This window comes from Coregonus clupeaformis, unplaced genomic scaffold, assembly GCF_020615455.1.
Source record: "Coregonus clupeaformis isolate EN_2021a unplaced genomic scaffold, ASM2061545v1 scaf3059, whole genome shotgun sequence".
NCBI classification, from domain to species: Eukaryota; Metazoa; Chordata; class Actinopteri; order Salmoniformes; family Salmonidae; genus Coregonus; species Coregonus clupeaformis.
In genome coordinates this window covers 5,001-22,500 of record NW_025536513.1, presented here as the reverse complement: position 1 = coordinate 22,500, position 17,500 = coordinate 5,001, and the positions used below count along the sequence as shown (strand labels likewise).

Below are 17,500 nucleotides of genomic sequence, written 5' to 3'. Positions count from 1 at the left end.
TGGACCAAATCTGAACCAATCATAAACGCATGATTCACAAGTTTGGATAGCACAGTACAGTACAATACAGTACAGTACAGTGAGTATAGTACAATACAGTGGGTATAGTACAGTGAGTATAGTACAATACAGTACAGTGAGTATAGTACAATACAGTACAGTGAGTATAGTACAATACAGTACAATACAGTGAGTATAGTACAATACAGTACAGTGAGTATAGTACAGTGAGTATAGTACAATACAGTACAGTGAGTATAGTACAATACAGTACAGTGAGTATAGTACAATACAGTACAATACTGTACAGTGAGTATAGTACAATACAGTACAGTGAGTATAGTACAATACAGTACAATACAGTACAGTGAGTATAGTACAATACAGTGAGTATAGCACAGTACAGTACAATACCTTGTGAACCACGAGGGGAAAGACATTTACATCCATAATTATGCATTTCTGTATATGACTAAAATGTAGGTAGATTGGGGTCAAGGGGTTAGGGGTCAGAGGTCATGTTAGCATTAGGCACAGTTATCGACCTCCCATTGGTTTTCATTACTCTGAAGAGCTTTGGGCTGATTAGCTGGGTAACCTGTATTATGGTGCCTAATGCACAAAGAAAAAGAGAGTTACTCACTCAGTACTTCCTGTGGGTGGCTGCAATCCATCCACATGAACATTCTCATGATTGATCGATCTCTCGCTCTCCCTCTCTCCCCAAGGCCTAGTTAGTTCCTTATGTCTGTCAGTCAGTCAGTGGGTCAGCTCTGTGAGAGTTCACTGATACATTCCTGGGTCAGAGGACATCATGTGTGTGTGTGTAAAACTGCTACACTGGTGTCTTTCATTCCTGAGGCATCACAGACCATCTTTGTTTCGGTCACACACACACACACACACACGAGGTTTAATTATTTTAACTGAGAAAAAGCAGATACTATCCATGACCAGCTAAACATTACGACCCGTCTCACACAGTCTCAACCCATCTCACACAACACACACGCCTCAGGGAACTAGCTACAGTACATTGTCTGTCTCTCGACTACTCTTTTACCAGTTAACTTCACCCACACACCCAATGGTCAGAAGTAATGGCAGGACTATAGGGATAGGGTGTTATAGGGACACACTCCCACTGGGTTGTGACCTCACATCTCAGATAGTTCTGCTCTAGATGGTCACTATTATAGGAGCATTATCTCTTCATTATTATTAGTGCCTCATTCTGCGGTGGTAACGGATAATGCACGTTCATTATCATAGAAGCATTATCTCTACATTGTTATTAGTGCTTCATTCTGCGGTGGTTACGGATAATGCATGTTCATTATTATAGGAGCATTATCTCTACATTATTATTAGTGCCTCATTCTGCGGTGGTAACGGATAATGCATGTTCATTATTATAGAAGCATTATCTCTACATTATTATAGTGCTTCATTCTGCGGTGGTTACTGATAATTAGAGCCGTCCCCTACTACTTTGTAAACTTTTGGTCTACATTTTTTTGCGTGTATTTTTCCATATACACTACTGGTCAAAAGTTTTAGAACACCTACTCATTCAAGGGTTTTTCTTTATTTTTTACAGGACATTGACCCAACACACCTCCAGGCTGTGTAAGGGCTATTTTACCAAGAAGGAGAGTGATGGAGCGCTGCATCAGATGACCTGACCTCCACAATCCCCCGACCTCAACCCAATTGAGATGGTTTGGGATGAGTCGGACCGCAGAGTGAAGGAAAAAAGCAGCCAACAAGTGCTCAGCATATGTGGGAACGCCTTCAAGACTGTTGGAAAAGCATTCCAGGTGAAGCTGGTTGAGAGAATGCCAAGAGTGCGCAAAGCTGTCATCAAGGCAAAGGGTGGCTATTTGAAGAATCTCAAATATAAAATGTATTTTGATTTGTTTAACACTTTTTTGGTCACTACTAAATAGTAAAAATAAAGAAAAACCCTTGAATGAGTAGGTGTTCTAAAACTTTTGACTGGTAGTGATTTTGGGGGGGTTTTGTATCATTTGATTTACACAACATGCCTACCACTTTGAAGATGCAAAATATTTTTGCTTGTGAAACAAGACAACAAAAACTTGAGCATGCATAACTATTCACCCCCCCAAAGTCAATACTTTGTAGAGCCACCTTTGCAGCAATTACAGCTGCAAGTCCCTTGGGGTATGTCTCTATAAGCTTAGCACATCTAGCCACTGGGAGTTTTGCCAATTTTTCAAGGCAAAACTGCTCCAGCTCCTTCAAGTTGGATGGGTTCCGCTGGTGTACAGCAATCTTTAAGTCATACCACAGATTCTCAGTTGGATTGACGTCTGGGCTTTGACTAGGCCATTCCAAGACATTTAAATGTTTCCCCCTTAAACCACTCGAGTGTTGCTTTAGAAGTATGCTTAGGGTCAATGTCCTGCTGGAAGGTGAACATCCGTCCCAGTCTCAAATCTCTGGAAGACTGAAACAGGTTTCCCTCAAGAATTTCCCTGTATTTAGCGCCATCCATCATTCCTTCAATTCTGACCAGTTTCCCAGTACCTGCCGATGAAAAACATCCCCCAGCATGATGCTGCCACCACCATGCTTCACTGTGGGGATGGTGTTCTCGGGGTGATGAGAGGTGTTGGGTTTGCGCCAGACATAGCGTTTTCCTTGATGGCCAAAAGCTCAATTTTAGTCTCATCTGACCAGAGTACCTTCTTCCATATGTTTGGGTAGTCCCCCACATGGCTTTTGGCAAACACCAAACGTTTGCTTATTTTTTTCTTTAAGCAATGTATTTTCTGGCCACTCTTCCGTAAAGCCCAGCTCTGTGGAGTGTACGGCTTAAAGTGGTCCTATGGACAGATACTCCAATCTCCCGTTGTGGATCTTTGCAGCTCCTTCAGGGTTATCTTTGGTCTCTTTGTTGCCTCTCTGATTAATGCCCTCCTTGCCTGGTCCGTGAGTTTTGGTGGCGGCCCTCTCTTGGCAGATTTGTTGTGGTGCCATATTCTTTCCATTTTTTAATAATGGATTTAATGGTGCTCCGTGGGATGTTCAAAGTTTCGGATATTTTTTATAACCCAACCCTGATCTGTACTTCTCCACAACTTTGTCCCTGACCTGTTTGGAGAGCTCCTTGGTCTTCATGGTGCCGCTTGCTTGGTGGTGCCCCTTGCTTAGTGGTGTTGCAGACTCTGGGACGTTTCAGAACAGGTGTATATATACTGAGATCATGTTACACTTAGATTGCACACAAGTGGACTTTATTTAACAAATTATGTGACTTCTGAAGGTAATTGGTTGCACCAGATCTTATTTAGGGGCTTCATAGCAAAGAGGGTGAGAATACATATGCACACACCACTTTTCCGTTATTTATTTTTTAGAATTTGGGACTATTTTGTGTATGTCCATTACTTGAAATCCAAATAAAAATCCATTTAAATTACAGGTTGTAATGCAACAAAATAGGAAAAGCCAAGGGGGGATGAATACTTTGGCAAGGCACTGTACACACATACTCCGGATTCTGACATTGCGGATCCTAATATTTATATATTTCTTAATTCCATTATTTTAGATGTGTGTAATTTTGCGAATTGTTAGATATTACTGCACTGTTGGAGCTAGGAACACAAGCATTTCGCTACACCCGCGATAACATCTGCCAAATATGTGTATGCGACCAATACAATGTGATTTGGTTTTACTCCTCTATTTAGCACATGGCCTCATACGTGAATCCTTAAAGAGATGGGTGGGGCTAAGGCTTAAGAGGGGGTGAAACGATGCTGAATGGGTGTAGACAAAGAGCAGCTCTCCAGTAGGTGTACCAAAACATTCAAGGACTATTTTCTCAAAAGTGGGGGTTTTCAACATTCAAAGCAGAATTACTTTCCCATTGTTCTTCAACTGTATTGTATGATATACCATTTTCTAGCTCTCAGTCTCTACTTGTATCCTGAAAAACATCCCCTAGCAATGATGCCCACCACCATGCTTCTCCGTAGGTATGGTGCCTGGTTTCCTCCAGATGTGACGCTTGGCATTCAGGCCGAAGAGTTCAATCTTGGTTTCATCAGACCAGAGAATCTTGTTTCTCATAGTCAGAGTCCTTTAGGTGCATTTTGGCAAACTCCAAGCGGGCTGTCATGTTCCTTTTGCTGAGGAGTGGCTTCTGTAGAAACATCTCAAGGACGATCAATGGAAACAGGATGCACCTGAGCTCAATTTCGAGTATTATAGCAAAGGGTCTGAATACTTATGTAAATAAGGTCTCTATTTTTTTTATTTTATTAACTTTGCCAAAAAATTCTAAATACCTGTTTTCACTTTGCCATTATGGGGTATTGTGTTTAGATTGATGAGATTTGTTTAGTTTTTTTTAATCCATTTTAGAATAAGGCTGTAACGTAACAAAATGTGGAAAAGGGGGCTGAATACTTTCCGAATGCACTGTAAGCACACACACACACACACACACACACCACACACACACACTTTCACCCTCATCAGACACGGCTGATAATCTGTTCTTTGATTTATTCTTATTATATACACTGAGTGGACAAAACATTAGGAGCACCTGCTCTTTCCATGACATAGACTGACCAGGTGAATCCAGGTGAAAGCTATGATCCCTTATTGATGTCACTTGTTAAATCCACTTCAAAAATCGGTGTAGATGAAGGGGAGGAGACAGGTTAAAGAAGGATTTTTAAGCCTTGAGACTATTGAGACATGGATTGTGTTATGTGTGCCATTCAGAGGGTGAGTGGGCAAGACAAAATATTTAAGTGCTTTTCAACGGGGTATGGTATTATAACGCTGCTGGGTTTTTCCACGTTCAACAGTTTCCCGTGTGTAACAAGAATGTTCAACACCCCAAAGGACATTCAGCCAACTTGACACAACTGTGGGAAGCATTGGAGTCAACATGGGGCCGGCATCTCTGTGGAACACTTTTTGACATCTTCTAGAGTCCACGCCCCCGACGAATTGAGGCTGTTCTGAGGTCAAAAGGGGGGGGGGAGACACTCAATATTAGGAAGGTGTTCCTAATGTTTGGTATACTCAGCGTATATCTTTACGCCTAGTCACTTTACCCTGCCTTCATGTACATACTGTATCTACCTCCCGTACCTCTGGTACTTCCTGTATTAGATCCATTCTTGTGTATTTTCTTGTGTAAACATAAATATTCACCGCAAGGGGGGGGAAGATATAGGTTTAGAAAAACGAACAATGTTTATTCCCCTGTGCCAACGTCACACGCAGTGGAAATGTGAACAGTTTATTATGAATATGGACAAGGGAGAGAGGGAGGGAAAATAAACTCCATCCAGCCAGTCTACTGTCTGTCTCTCCCTCCATCCAGCCAGTCTACTGTCTGTCTCTCCCTCCATCCAGCCAGTCTACTGTCTGTCTCTCCCTCCATCCAGCCAGTCTACTGTCTGTCTGTCTCTCCCTCCATCCAGCCAGTCTACTGTCTGTCTCTCCCTCCATCCAGCCAGTCTACTGTCTGTCTCTCCCTCCATCCAGCCAGTCTACTGTCTGTCTCTCCCTCCATCCAGCCAGTCTACTGTCTCTCTCTCCCTCCATCCATCCAGTCTACTGTCTGTCTCTCCCTCCATCCAGCCAGTCTACTGTCTGTCTCTCTCTCCCTCCATCCATCCAGTCTACTGTCTCTCTCCCCTCCATCCATCCAGCCAGTCTACTGTCTGTCTCTCCCTCCATCCAGCCAGTCTACTGTCTGTCTCTCCTCCATCCAGCCAGTCTACTGTCTGTCTCTCCCTCCATCCAGCCAGTCTACTGTCTGTCTCTCCCTCCATCCAGCCAGTCTACTGTCTGTCTCTCTCTCCCTCCATCCAGCCAGCCAGTCTACTGTCTGTCTCTCCCTCCATCCAGCCAGTCTACTGTCTGTCTCTCCCTCCATCCAGCCAGTCTACTGTCTGTCTCTCCCTCCATCCAGCCAGTCTACTGTCTGTCTCTCCCTCCATCCAGCCAGTCTACTGTCTGTCTCTCCCTCCATCCAGCCAGTCTACTGTCTCTCTCTCCCTCCATCCAGCCAGTCTACTGTCTGTCTCTCTCTCCCTCCATCCAGCCAGTCTACTGTCTGTCTCTCTTTCTCTCCATCCAGCCAGTCTACTGTCTGTCTCTCTCCCTCCATCCATCCAGCCAGTCTACTGTCTGTCTCTCCCTCCATCCAGCCAGTCTACTGTCTGTCTCTCCCTCCATCCAGCCAGTCTACTGTCTGTCTCTCCCTCCATCCAGCCAGTCTACTGTCTGTCTCTCCCTCCATCTAGCCAGTCTACTGTCTGTCTCTCCCTCCATCCATCCAGTCTACTGTCTGTCTCTCCCTCCATCCAGCCAGTCTACTGTCTCTCTCTCTCCATCCAGCCAGTCTACTGTCTGTCTCTCCCTCCATCCAGCCAGTCTACTGTCTGTCTCTCCCTCCATCCAGCCAGTCTACTGTCTCTCTCTCCCTCCATCCAGCCAGTCTACTGTCTGTCTCTCTCTCCCTCCATCCAGCCAGTCTACTGTCTGTCTCTCCCTCCATCCAGCCAGTCTACTGTCTGTCTCTCCCTCCATCCAGCCAGTCTACTGTCTGTCTCTCTCTCCATCCATCCAGCCAGTCTACTGTCTCTCTCTCCCTCCATCCAGCCAGTCTACTGTCTGTCTCTCCCTCCATCCAGCCAGTCTACTGTCTGTCTCTCCCTCCATCCAGCCAGTCTACTGTCTCTCTCTCCCTCCATCCATCCAGCCAGTCTACTGTCTGTCTCTCCCTCCATCCAGCCAGTCTACTGTCTGTCTCTCCCTCCATCCAGCCAGTCTACTGTCTGTCTCTCCCTCCATCCAGCCAGTCTACTGTCTGTCTCTCCCTCCATCCAGCCAGTCTACTGTCTGTCTCTCCCTCCATCCAGTCAGTCTACTGTCTCTCTCTCCCTCCATCCAGCCAGTCTACTGTCTGTCTCTCCCTCCATCCAGCCAGTCTACTGTCTGTCTCTCTCTCCCTCCATCCAGCCAGGCTACTGTCTGTCTGTCTCTCCCTCCATCCATCCAGTCTACTGTCTGTCTCTCCCTCCATCCAGCCAGTCTACTGTCTCTCTCTCCTCCATCCAGCCAGCCAGTCTACTGTCTGTCTCTCCTCCATCCAGCCAGTCTACTGTCTGTCTCTCCCTCCATCCAGCCAGTCTACTGTCTGTCTCTCCCTCCATCCATCCAGTCTACTGTCTGTCTCTCCCTCCATCCAGCCAGTCTACTGTCTCTCTCTCCCTCCATCCAGCCAGCCAGTCTACTGTCTCTCTCTCCCTCCATCCAGCCAGTCTACTGTCTCTCTCTCCCTCCATCCAGCCAGTCTACTGTCTGTCTCTCCCTCCATCCAGCCAGTCTACTGTCTGTCTCTCCCTCCATCCAGCCAGTCTACTGTCTGTCTCTCCTCCATCCAGCCAGTCTACTGTCTGTCTCTCCCTCCATCCAGCCAGTCTACTGTCTCTCTCTCCTCCATCCAGCCAGTCTACTGTCTCTCTCCCTCCATCCAGCCAGTCTACTGTCTGTCTCTCCCTCCATCCAGCCAGTCTACTGTCTCTCTCTCCCTCCATCCATCCAGCCAGTCTACTGTCTGTCTCTCCCTCCATCCAGCCAGTCTACTGTCTGTCTCTCCCTCCATCCAGCCAGTCTACTGTCTGTCTCTCCCTCCATCCATCCAGCCAGTCTACTGTCTGTCTCTCCCTCCATCCAGCCAGTCTACTGTCTCTCTCTCCCTCCATCCATCCAGCCAGTCTACTGTCTCTCTCTCCTCCATCCAGCCAGTCTACTGTCTGTCTCTCCCTCCATCCAGCCAGTCTACTGTCTGTCTCTCCTCCATCCATCCAGCCAGTCTACTGTCTGTCTCTCCCTCCATCCAGCCAGTCTACTGTCTGTCTCTCCTCTCCATCCATCCAGCCAGTCTACTGTCTGTCTCTCCCTCCATCCATCCAGCCAGTCTACTGTCTGTCTCTCCCTCCATCCAGCCAGTCTACTGTCTGTCTCTCCATCCATCCAGCCAGTCTACTGTCTCTCTCTCTCCCTCCATCCAGCCAGTCTACTGTCTGTCTCTCCCTCCATCCAGCCAGTCTACTGTCTGTCTCTCCCTCCATCCATCCAGCCAGTCTACTGTCTCTCTCTCCTCCATCCAGCCAGTCTACTGTCTGTCTCTCCCTCCATCCATCCAGTCTACTGTCTGTCTCTCCCTCCCTCCATCCAGTCTACTGTCTCTCTCTCCCTCCATCCAGCCAGTCTACTGTCTGTCTCTCCCTCCATCCATCCAGTCTACTGTCTGTCTCTCTCTCCCTCCATCCAGCCAGTCTACTGTCTGTCTCTCTCTCCCTCCATCCAGCCAGTCTACTGTCTGTCTCTCCCTCCATCCAGCCAGTCTACTGTCTCTCTCTCCCTCCATCCAGCCAGTCTACTGTCTCTCTCTCCCTCCATCCAGCCAGTCTACTGTCTGTCTCTCCCTCCATCCAGCCAGTCTACTGTCTGTCTCTCCCTCCATCCAGCCAGTCTACTGTCTGTCTCTCCCTCCATCCAGCCAGTCTACTGTCTGTCTCTCCCTCCATCCAGCCAGTCTACTGTCTGTCTCTCCCCTCCATCCAGCCAGTCTACTGTCTGTCTCTCCCTCCATCCAGCCAGTCTACTGTCTGTCTCTCCCTCCATCCAGCCAGTCTACTGTCTGTCTCTCTCTCTCCCTCCATCCAGCCAGTCTACTGTCTGTCTCTCTCTCCCTCCATCCAGCCAGTCTACTGTCTGTCTCTCCCTCCATCCAGCCAGTCTACTGTCTCTCTCTCCCTCCATCCAGCCAGTCTACTGTCTGTCTCTCCCTCCATCCAGCCAGTCTACTGTCTGTCTCTCTCCCATCCAGCCAGTCTACTGTCTCTCTCTCCCTCCATCCATCCAGCCAGTCTACTGTCTCTCTCTCCCCCCATCCAGCCAGTCTACTGTCTGTCTCTCCCTCCATCCAGCCAGTCTACTGTCTGTCTCTCTCCCTCCATCCAGCCAGTCTACTGTCTGTCTCTCCCTCCATCCAGCCAGTCTACTGTCTGTCTCTCCCTCCATCCAGCCAGTCTACTGTCTGTCTCTCTCTCCATCCAGCCAGTCTACTGTCTGTCTCTCCCTCCATCCAGCCAGTCTACTGTCTGTCTCTCCCTCCATCCAGCCAGTCTACTGTCTGTCTCTCCCTCCATCCAGCCAGTCTACTGTCTGTCTCTCTCTCCATCCAGCCAGTCTACTGTCTCTCTCTCCTCCATCCATCCAGCCAGTCTACTGTCTCTCTCCTCCATCCAGCCAGTCTACTGTCTGTCTCTCTCTCTCCCTCCATCCAGCCAGTCTACTGTCTGTCTCTCCCTCCATCCAGCCAGTCTACTGTCTGTCTCTCTCTCCATCCAGCCAGTCTACTGTCTGTCTCTCCCTCCATCCAGCCAGTCTACTGTCTGTCTCTCCCTCCATCCAGCCAGTCTACTGTCTGTCTCTCCCTCCATCCAGCCAGTCTACTGTCTGTCTCTCTCTCCCTCCATCCAGCCAGTCTACTGTCTGTCTCTCCCTCCATCCAGCCAGTCTACTGTCTGTCTCTCTCTCTCCCTCCATCCACCCAGTCTACTGTCTGTCTCTCTCTCCCTCCATCCAGCCAGTCTACTGTCTGTCTCTCCCTCCATCCAGCCAGTCTACTGTCTGTCTCTCCCTCCATCCAGCCAGTCTACTGTCTGTCTCTCCCTCCATCCAGCCAGTCTACTGTCTCTCTCTCCCTCCATCCAGCCAGTCTACTGTCTGTCTCTCCCTCCATCCAGCCAGTCTACTGTCTGTCTCTCCCTCCATCCAGCCAGTCTACTGTCTCTCTCTCCCCTCCATCCAGCCAGTCTACTGTCTGTCTGTCTCTCCCTCCATCCAGCCAGTCTACTGTCTGTCTCTCCCTCCCTCCATCCATCCAGTCTACTGTCTGTCTCTCCCTCCATCCAGCCAGTCTACTGTCTGTCTCTCCCTCCCTCCATCCAGCCAGTCTACTGTCTGTCTCTCCCTCCATCCAGCCAGTCTACTGTCTGTCTCTCCCTCCATCCAGCCAGTCTACTGTCTGTCTCTCCCTCCATCCAGCCAGTCTACTGTCTGTCTCTCCCTCCATCCAGCCAGTCTACTGTCTGTCTCTCTCTCTCCATCCAGCCAGTCTACTGCCTGTCTCTCCCTCCATCCAGTCAGTCTACTGTCTCTCTCTCCCTCCATCCAGCCAGTCTACTGTCTCTCTCTCCCTCCATCCAGCCAGTCTACTGTCTGTCTCCTCCATCCAGCCAGTCTACTCTCTCTCTCTCCCTCCATCCAGCCAGTCTACTGTCTCCTGTCTCTCTCTCCCTCCATCCAGCCAGTCTACTGTCTGTCTCTCCCTCCATCCAGCCAGTCTACTGTCTGTCTCTCCCTCCATCCAGCCAGTCTCACTGTCTGTCTCTCTCTCTCCTCCATCCAGCCAGTCTACTGTCTGTCTCTCCCTCCATCCAGCCAGTCTACTGTCTGTCTCTCCTCCATCCAGCCAGTCTACTGTCTCTCTCTCCCTCCATCCAGCCAGTCTACTGTCTGTCTCTCCTCCATCCAGCCAGTCTACTGTCTGTCTCTCCCTCCATCCAGCCAGTCTACTGTCTGTCTCTCCCCCTCCATCCCTCCATCCAGCAGGTCTTTGTGCTATGGTCTTTCTGTGGAGGCATGTCTGTATTCAGACAATAGATCCACAGGTCACCCTCTCTCTCTATCCCCCTCTCTCTCTATCCCCCTCTCTCTCCCCCTCTCTCTCTATCCCCCCTCTCTCTCTATCCCCCTCTCTCTCCCCCCTCTCTCTCTATCCCCCTCTCTCTCTATCCCCCCTCTCTCTATCCCCCCTCTCTCTCTATCCCCCCCTCTCTCTCTATCCCCCCTCTCTCTCATCCCCCCTCTCTCTCATCCCCCTCTCTCTCATCCCCCCTCTCTCTATCCCCCCTCTCTCTATCCTCCCCCTCTCTATCCCCCCCTCTCTCTATCCCCCCTCTCTCTATCCCCCTCTCTCTATCCCCCCTCTCTCTCTATCCCCCCTCTCTCTATCCCCCTCTCTCTCTATCCCCCCTCTCTCTCTATCCCCCTCTCTCTCTCTCCCTCTATCCCCCCTCTCTCTCATCCCCCTCTCTCTCTATCCCCCCTCTCTCTATCCCCCTCTCTCTCTATCCCCCTCTCTCTCTCCCCTCTCTCTCTCCCTCTCTCTATCCCCCTCTCTCTCTATCCCCCTCTCTCTCTATCCCCCCTCTCTCTCTATCCCCCCTCTCTCTCTATCCCCTCTCTCTCTCTCCCCTCTCTCTATCCCCCTCTCTCTCTCTATCCCCCTCTCTCTCTATCCCCCCTCTCTCTCTACCCCCTCTCTCTCTATCCCCCCTCTCTCTCTATCCCCCTCTCTCTCTCTCCTCTCTCCTCTCTCTCTATCCCCCCTCTCTCTCTATCCCCCTCTCTCTCTATCCCCCTCTCTCTATCCCCCCCTCTCTATCCCCCCTCTCTCTCTCCCCTCTCTCTCTCTATCCTCCCTCTCTCTCTCTGAAGTTCCTATGCTAAGAATAGAATGTGGGTCATTGCCAGCTCAGAACACACACACAGCTCAGAACCCAAATGTAGCTCTAAACTGAAACACCTACGAGGTTACATGTAATGCAACAGAATGGCGTTGAATGCATGGCGTGTCATTGATTGGATTTTAACAGCTTCAATTTGATTAGAAGCTTCTGTTTAGGACTATGAAAGCCTAGTTTACCTAGGCTATCCCTAGGATATATGACTGACTTAACTGCAACAACAAAAATATATCCTGTTGTTTTAACGGTAACGTATTGGCAGCCAGTTACCAGTTAAATACTGTAAAATAAAAGTACAATATGTTACCGTAAATTCCAAAGAAACTGTTAAACCAAAGTTTATTTGGAATTTACGGTAATATACTCTTTACCTTACTGCCAGTAGGTTATCATAAAGAAAACTGGATTATTTTTTTTTACAGTGTACAGTCCCAATGGAAAATATAGTAGTTGAGTTAGGCTATACAGGCCTAATAAAAAGGTAATGTTATGCTATTTTATGTTGTGATATGATATGCTATGTTATGATATACTATGTTATGTTGTGATATTATATACTATGTTATATACTATGTTATGTTGTGATATGCTATGTTATGATATACTATGTTATGTTGTAATATAATATGCTATGTTGTGATATGATATGCTATGTTATGTTGTGATATGATATGCTATGTTATGGTAGGTACAGGATGGCAACAACAACTGTCCGAGTTACACCAGGAACGCACAATCCCTCCATCAGTGCTCAGACTGTCCGCAATAGGCTGAGAGAGGCTGGACTGAGGGCTTGTAGGCCTGTTGTATGACAATGCCACCAGCCATACTGCTCGTTCTGTGCGTGATTTCCTGTAAGACAGGAATGTCAGTGTTCTGCCATGGCCAGCGAAGAGCCCGGATCTCAATCCCATTGAGCACGTCTGGGACCTGTTGGATCGGAGGGTGACGGCTAGGGCCATTCCCCCCCAGAAATGTCCGGGAACTTGAAGGTGCTTTGGTGGAACAGTGGGGTAACATCTCACAGCAAGGAATCTGGGTGCAGTCCATGAGGACGAGATGCACTGCAGTACGTAATGCAGCTGCTGGCCACACCAGATGCTGACTATTACTTTTGATTTGGACCCCTCCTTTGTTCAGGGACATATTTTTTGCATTTCTGTTAGTCACATGTCTGTAGAACATGTTCAGTTTATGTCTCAGTTGTTGAATCTTGTTATGTTCATACAAATATTTACACATGTTAAGTTTGCTTTAAATAAACGCAGTTGACAGTGAGAGGACATTTCTTTTTTGCTGAGTTTATGTTATGTTGTGATCTGATATGTTATGATATACTATGTTATGCTATACTTGCTGTGTTATGTTGTGATATGATATACAATGTTATGTTATAATGATACTGATGTTTAGTCAGCCTATTCCTGAGCACACCATTTTTTTTTTCTACTTTAAAATAAAATACCATCTTTAAGTTAACCCATTATTGGACCTCAAGGGCCTCTTAACCGTAATCGATGCGATTAGTTCAGTACAGTAGCCCTTCAGTAGCGCTTCCCAACCTTTTCCCGTTACTGTACCACCAACTGAATTTTGCTAGGCCTGGAGTACCCCTGAAGTACCGCCTCATTTGCATTTTACCAGTAGGTCTTTGGTCTCATGAGTCTTCTCAAGTAGCCCCTGTGGATAGGCCAAGTACCCTGGTTGGGAACCACTGCCCTATTCCCTAGTGTACTACTTTTGACCATTGCCCTTATAGTACCTGGTCAACACAATATGGTGCCATTTGCAACATATAACTAATATTATTTATTGTCGGCATCTCACCTCACAGTTGTAAAGATCCGTTAGCTGGTCGATTATCCATTCCTCCAGATTTAGTCTCTTTCTTAGTTCTTTTTCGGTCATATTTGACGGTTACTCGCCCTTGCTTCCGAACAGGGGTCTCCGGTTCTTCGGTTGAACCGGTGGCTACCGTCTGGAAATATACCCGGGGTTGAGGGCTCGTCTCTGGGCTGGTAACCGCAGCCATTGTCGGTCCGCTGAGGAAAATCCTGGAAGTTCTGTTGGTAGTGCGAATTTCAGACGCGTTGTTTAGTATTGTTGGTGGTTGCTGAAGCAGCAGTGATTCTCATAAGGAGTAGCTAGAAAATTCAAGTATATTACTGCTATTGTTCCCTTCTTGCAAAAAAGAGCATGGCATTAGGTTCACTTTGTGGTTTCCAAATCACCAAATGACCTTAAAAGAATAGGTTCTAGAATTGGCTATTTAGGCTATTAGAATTCAGCGTATAAAAATAAAGGTATAGGATAACCGACAAACCAGCAGCAGCGTCTACACTTATTTTAAGCACAAAGAGAAAATCTTCCGTGTGGCTCTCCTCTCTCTGTCCTCGTGCTGTTGTAACGTAAAAGCGGTGGACTTTTCCGTGTTCTACGGAACACCTAACGTTACGTAGACAAAAGAAATGCTATTCCTGATTTATTTACTATTGCCTCCTCTCTTCTCCTTTCCCCTTTACCGTCCTCTGTCTACGTCTTTCTTCAGCGTCTCTCCTCTTTCCAAATGCAACTCTTCTTCTTTCTTTCAATTTTATTTCGCGAATCGCAACCAACTGACAGGTGCGTACACCGCCACCTACTGTACTGGAGTGAGACGGTCACGACCTATCTATACCACTATATTCTCTTAACCCTGAATTCCCATCCAACCTCTCTGACCCTGTTAAACAACCACTCCTTCTCTGCATCATACATTTGACAAAATACACTGAACAAAAATTATAAAACGCAATATGCAAAGTGTTGGTCTCATATTCCATGAGCTGAAATAAAAGTTGTGGTCCTCTGTAGCTCAGCTGGTAGAGCACGGTGCTTGTAACGCCAGGGTAGTGGGTTCGATCCCCGGGACCACCCATACACAAAAATGTATGCACGCATGACGGTAAGTCGCTTTGGATAAAAAGCCGTCTGCTAAATGGCATATTATTATTATAAAAGATCCCAGAAATGTTTCATACGTACAAAAAAGTGTATTTCTCTAAATTTTTGTGAATCAATTTGTTTACATCTTTGTTAGTAAGCTTTCGCCTTTGACAAGATAATCCATCCACTTGACAAGTGTGGCATATCAAGAAGCTGATTAAACAGCATGATCATTACACAGGTGCACCTTGTGCTGGGGACAATAAAAGGCCACATTAAAATGTGCAGTTTTGTCACACAACACAATGCCACAGATGTCTCAAGTTTTGAGGGAGCGTGCAATTGGCATGCTGACTGCAGGAATGTCCACCAGAGCTGTTGCCGCTTCCAACGTCGTTTTAGAGAATTTGGCAGTACATCCAACTGGCCTCACAACCTCAGACCATGTGTATGGCGACGTGTGGGCGAGCGGTTTGCTGATGTCAATGTTGTGAACAGAGAGCCCCATGGTGGCTGTGGGGTTATGGTATGGGCAGGCATAAGCTACGGACAACGAACACAATTGCATTTTATCGATGGTAATTTGAATGCACAAAAATACTGTGAGCCCCATTTTTATTTAAGGTATTTGTGACCATCAGATGCATTTCCGTATTCCCAGTCATGTGAAATCCATAGATTAGTGGCTAATGATTTTATTTCAATTGACTGATGTTTCCCTATCAGTTTCAAAGATCAATTCAATCCCGTATGCCCTAATCTCATCCTACACAACGTAACCTCCTCCCTTCTGTTCCCATTATAGGACACCACCTCCCGTACAGATTTCCTTGTACTATCAACATGTCTGCCCTTAAAACTTTCATCCCATTGTCTCTTCCAGCAATCTAACCCATTTTTCCAAATCAATGTTTTAATTTCCCCTCTACCCAACTGCACCTGTATATCCACAACAGTATTTTTCACTGCTCTTTTTGCTATTATACAGTATCTACTATATAATTTCCATAAACTCATGTATGAGCCGGAATCCAACAGAACTGAATTTCAATACCATTTCTTTGTAAACCCCAACAACAGCATCATTATTTCTAACAATAAATCCTCACGTTCTGACTTTCCAGATATTAAACTACAACACTGATGCAGCGTCCCAACATATTACTACTCTTCTTGGTTGCACCTCCTCTATCCAACCATTATCACAACCATTATCACAACCATTTCTATTGAATATAAAGATAAATAATTTGGTTAGTCTCTCTCTCTCTCTCTCTCTCTCTCTCTCTCTCTCTCTCTCTCTCTCTCTTTATGTCTGCTAACACTTTCACTCACTAACATAGGCCTACTAGCCACATAGCACAAGCAGCACATTCACCAGTCGCCACTTTAGTACTTAGAAGTTTCTAGCCTATTTTTTGCACATGTTCTATTCTCAAGACAATCACTCGTAGGCTCGAGTAGCTCAGTCGGTAGAGCATGGCGTTCGCAACGCCAGGATTGTGGGTTCAATTCCCACGGGGGGCCAGTATGAAAATGTATGCACTCACTAACTGTAAGTTGCTCTGGATAAAAGCGTCTGCTAAATGACTAAAATGTAAATAACCACCATGGGCCTATCTAACTCTCAGAAAAAAGTGTTTATTAGGGTTTAGAACCATTTGCTAACAAAGAGTATACTCTCCATAGCAGACTAGTCTGTACTCTCCATAGCAGACTAGTCTATACTCTCCATAGCAGACTAGTCTGTACTCTCCATAGCAGACTAGTCTGTACTCTCCATAGTATACTAGTTTTACTCTCCATAGCAGACTACCTTGAGATAAAATACAGAGTGCGTCCCAAATATATATATATCTATCTCTCTCTCCCTCTCTCTCTCTCAGGAAACAAAAATATTGTCTCTGTTGACAGCATACGGGCGTTTGTATGTGTGTGTTTTTGATGCAGAGGTCACATTTTTTTGATGCAGAGGTGTATTTTAACAGCGGGAATAGATAAACTGGCAAGTTAAACCAAATACAGTTTTTCTCAATTGCTAAAACACTAAACCCTATTGTCTGAACCAAATGCTCAGTTGCCTGAACCCACTGATTGAATCAATCACTCTTTTGGCAAAACCATAAGCACTTTTCACCTGTTTAGACATAACTTGCCAACACATTTTCATTGTGATGCACCCGTGCTGCATAATGGTGAGCACAGGTGACAAAAGTCAAACACAATTAGAGCACAGGTGTCACCACTTGAACACAACAACTCAAAATGTATCACACTTGTGGCTAATAATGTGAGGGAACATATACAGTAAGCCAGTTCAGAGAGCACTGGTTTGTGAGGCCCTACAATGGATAGAAATCTGAGAGGAAGAGTTCGTGTGAGAGGAGGTCGAGGTGGTCGAGGTGGTCAGCGAAGACAAAGAACAGTAATATCTGATGAAATCAGAGCTACTGTGATTGACCATGTTCTTGTCCATGGTATGAGCATGAGGGAGGCTGGACAAAGGGTACAACCAAACATCAGTAGATTCACTGTGTCCACCATAATCCGAAGATTTAGAGAAGAGAACAGGTAATTACCTTTTTTTGACATTATAGTACAGTATGTAAATGTTGACAGCAATTACTGTATGACATACTATATACTGTACCACAGTATACTGTAAGTAAATATATGTTTCAGTACATCACTGTACCAATGTACTGTAGTATTGTAATGGAGGGTTGGTCTAACTGTTTGTAGGCCTAGTATTCCATGTATATTTTTTGTAACTCCATGTTCTCTTTTGTAGAATTGAAAGACTGCCACATGGGGGTGGGAGGACAGGTATGTTCTCCCCCACACCAAGAGACCCTAATTGTTGATATGGTCCGTGAGAACAATGCCATTAAACTGAGCGAAATTCAGCAGAAGATCATTGAGGACCATTAAAATTTTGAGGGTATCAACAGTGTCAGCCTCTCTACTGT

General features: G+C 46.5%; 1 non-coding gene and 1 pseudogene across 1 annotated transcript; one reads left to right on the top strand and one right to left on the bottom strand.

Moving 5' to 3' along the window:
- LOC123489609 overlaps window positions 1-14,173 on the bottom strand; it is a 36,589-nt pseudogene extending 22,416 nt beyond the window's left edge.
- A 1,811-nt stretch (window positions 14,174-15,984) lies between these two features.
- Window positions 15,985-16,059, top strand: trnaa-cgc. Its single transcript has one exon. It is a non-coding gene; the product is annotated as a tRNA-Ala (tRNA).
- The last annotated feature ends 1,441 nt before the right edge of the window (window positions 16,060-17,500 follow it).